The sequence below is a fragment of the Spermophilus citellus genome (genome assembly GCF_964194105.1).
Source record: "Spermophilus citellus genome assembly, chromosome: 5".
NCBI classification, from domain to species: Eukaryota; Metazoa; Chordata; class Mammalia; order Rodentia; family Sciuridae; genus Spermophilus; species Spermophilus citellus.
This window is the reverse complement of record NC_138186.1, coordinates 118,615,270-118,619,275: the sequence shown is the minus strand read 5'-3', so window position 1 is coordinate 118,619,275 and position 4,006 is coordinate 118,615,270.

The following is a 4,006-nucleotide window of genomic DNA, read 5'->3' as shown; positions in this document are numbered from 1 at the left end:
CCTGCCCCGCAGCCGCGGCCCCGGCACCATGCAACTCCAGTTCCAGCTCCAGCTCGGCGGCTCTGAAATGGTCTTGCTGAGATTGCTTTTCATCTGAGCTTCAAGTGTTCCAAGGTGAGCCACGGTCCTGTCCCTTGCGTCAGGTCTGTTTGCAAAGTCGCCACCTCCCCTAGGCCCGCCCCAAAGCAAGTCGGACTTTGGGATGCGCAGGTGAGGCGCGCAGCTGGCGTTCACCCTCTGGATCACACTTTAGGTGAGACCTCTGAGGCCAGGGGACCCTCGCCAGCGGCGGAGCCAACCGAAGCTGCAGCCTCGCCTCGGAACAACAAATTCCGGGGGTGAGAGGCCACCAAACCAGAGGAAATACGGGCCAAGGGCTGCACGGTGGAACCTTGTGTGGGCTCTCCCTGTCCGGGAGCTGAGGGAATTGGAGGATCTTGCCTTGCAGACTTTCCAAAAATCCCTGCTCCTAGGTCTATCCCAGAAAAGCATCTTTTACTCCATAAATTCTTGTTGAAACTCCTGTGTAAGCTTTCACGTTGTGCTCAGTTAATTTAAAATTTTAACACAATAACACCCTGAAATCCACCTGAGCCCCCAAAGTACATATTGGAGGACTAAGACAGAAGGAACAAGTAACAGTGTGCTCGTGGTCAGTCGAATCAGTGGCAACTGGTGACGGGTGACCAAAAGAAGGTCAGAAAAGAAATCAGCTCTACAGCTGCGGTCCCAATCCCACATCTGCTCAATTCCTGCGGTTTAATTCCCGTGTTGTAAAGAAATGAAGAAGGACAGTGGTTTGGGGGATTGCTGAGTAAAGTTATGTCTGACGAGAAAGAAAGAAGTTTATTCGATACCAGTTTTAGTTTCTGTTTTCTTTTGCTTTTTAGCCTACCAGAGCACATCTCAAAATGTGATGTAAATGTTTGTCTTTATCCTCCCTCTGAAATGTTTTTTCACCTGATGTCTGTTTCCCTCCCTCCCTCCCTCTCTCCCTCTCCCTCCCTCCCTCTTTTTCTCTCCCTCCCTCTTTTTCTCTCCCTCTCTCCCTCTTTCCCTCTCCCTCCCTCCCTCTTTTTCTCTCCCTCCCTTTCTCTTTCCCTCTCCCTCCCTCACTCTTTCTCTCTCCCTCCCTCCCTCTCTCCCTCTCCCTTTCTCTCTCCCTCCCTCTCCCTCTCTCCCTTCCCCTCTCTCCCTCCCCCTCCCTCTCCCTCTCTCCCTCTCTCTCTCCCTCTCTCCCTCTCTCTCCCTCTCCCTCCCTTTCCCTCCCTTTCTCCCTCCCTCTCTCTCTCTTTCTCCCTCTCTCCCTCTCTCTCTCCCTCTCTCCCTCCCTCACTCCCTCTCTCATCCACTGTGGCTCCCAGCTTCATCCTTTCCTCATTAAATACTTCTGCTTAATCTAAAAATGGCTCTTCAATCTCCTTCCAACTCTCCATTCCTGCTACCTTAGTTCTTTTTCTCCTCATTTCTTGCTTAGGCTAGTACAAAATCTTTCTGGTTGATTCCAAAGTCTAAATCTTGAAAATTTTAGTGGGGTCCTCTGGGACACAAATATAATGATAGAAAACAAAACTTCAGAAATTAAGTCAGTCAATCAGAAGAGAGGTAGTGCTTTGAGATCTATCTTCTGTTTAGTTGAAACCATACATGTAGGTAGGATTCCAGCTACAGTAGAAGGAAAACAATATGAAACAAAAGGCTATGGGACCATGGGGGAGGGAGGAACTAATTCCACTTGAGGAGTTATAGAATGTGTCACAGAGAAGATGACATTTCATCTAGATATTTGAAGAATAAGTAGAATTTGCTATAGGAAAAGTGGTGTTTCAAATAGAAGAAACATAGTGCAAATGTACAGAGAAATTTAAGGGCATGGAGTGTTTATAAGGTAGGTTCTGCTAAATTCTATGTGCACATAGAAGAGACACAGTTCTTACTGTCATACAGGTCATAGATTCTAGGGTGACCTAGTATTAAACAAACCATTACATAAAAGTTATGGTGTTTAAATAATTGAGCTAGTAATATGAAGAAAATAGAGGATGCAACATAATCTATTTTAGTTTTGGATGTTTGAAATGGTATTTTTGAGAAAAGTTTGGAGTGGTAAAAGCAAAAGCTATATAAAAGAGAGAACAGAATCTGGGCATGGTTTCACACACATACAATCTCAGCTACTGGGTAGCCTGAGGCAGGAGGATCTCAAATTTGAGACCAACCTGGGCAATTTAGGGACACTGTGTTAAAAAAAAAATCTCTCAGTGGTAGAGAGTTCCTGGGTTCAATCCCCAGCACCCAAAAGAGAGGAAGAGAGAAAGAGAATCAAAGGTGATGTGGGAGACAAAGGTTAGGTGAACATTGTAAAACTGTACAAAGGAGTTTGGACTGGAGTAATTCACTTCGGTTGACACAATGAGATCTAATATAAGCCAAAGTATTTTTTTTCAGAATATCAAGCTTCACAATATTTAATCTTTTTCTACTAAGACAACACATGCTACTATCCTTCATAAACCTGGCCCACTTCTGTGGCATTTATTCCATGTGGCCACCACCACGCACCTGGCCATCTCTAGAGGAATCGGAGATCCTGCCTTGATGCTTCCTTCTTTCTAGATAAATTGACTTAATTAAGATCTATTTACTCATTTAAATTTTAACTAGCTTTTACTTTGGATTCTAGAATTGGACAACATTCTATCAGATAGAAGGGGTATTTGGATGAACTGAGCAGAGGTGCTTGTCTATGCAGAAATGTGCTGAAAAAAGAAGCAGGAACAAGAGTGGTTGGGTCCTTTAAAAATTATTTTTCTGAGAAGGTTAGGAGAGAGATTTTCTTATCATACCTGCTCAAGCATATGGAGCCCCTTCTGATTGGCTACTGTGTTCTGATTGGTTGTTGCCCTCAGACTCTGAAATCATGAGGTCAGAGATCATGTCTCATTTGCTCCCCAACATTTGCCAGCGTGAACAGTAATCTGGGCATGTGGAGGGCAATCAAAGTACTGATATATCAAAGACTGAATTAAAGGATTAACAATTAAAATTGAAAGTCCCTCCAGGTCTAGCACCCAGAGTTGTTACTAGAGCTTGAGCAGTTGTGTAGACAGATAGGGTTTGAAGCCAGATAACAATGGACCAACTGTAAAAGAGGGGGTGAGGGCTGGGGATGTGGCTCAAGAGGTAGCGCGCTCGCCTGGCATGCGCGGGGCGCTGGGTTTGATCCTCAGCACCACATAAAAAAATAAACAGGTTTTGTCCACCGAAAACTAAAAAATAAATATTAAAAAAAATTCTCTCCCCCCCCCCCGCCCTCTCTCTCTCTCTCTTAAAAAAAAAAAAAAGACGGGGTGAATTACCCACCTTAGTTAAGAGGTTGGTTTACATATGGCGGCTTTCTATAAAGAATTAGGATAGCTTAGTGAAAAGCACATGGGCCTCTTTTGAATTGGAGTTCAATTTCCATTGAATGTAGGACTCTGGAGATAAAAGCATCTAAGCCTGTATCTTCTCTATAAAATAAGAATAAAGCCACCTGTCTCATTGGTGCTTGAATGTTAAAGAGATGATGAAAGATACCTAGATGGTGTTACAAGTGTGTGCAGAGTTAGTATTATCATGAAGCTGATTCCAGCTAACACATTATTTCAACACTCCTTCCTCTTACCCCAAACTACAGTTCTTTTTTCAGTCCCCAATGATAACTGAAACTACCATGGGTAAGTCAAAAAATTGGTTCACAGGAAACTAGGGATGATGCCCTAGAGATAATATCCAAATAAAAACAGGGTTTTTTTTTCTAATTAACTGCTGTTATAATGAGAAAATAGAAAGACACCATCCCCGCATCATTATTCTTTCCCGAGGGAGGTAGTAGAGGGACCCCAGCCAGTACTTAAGTCTATGCTTGTGACAATAGCTACAGTCGCGAGTTTTGGCCCCACGAAGCCTCTGGCAGTGAGTGGTAAGGTCAGAACTTGACCACTAGGTCCACCCCCATGTCCAA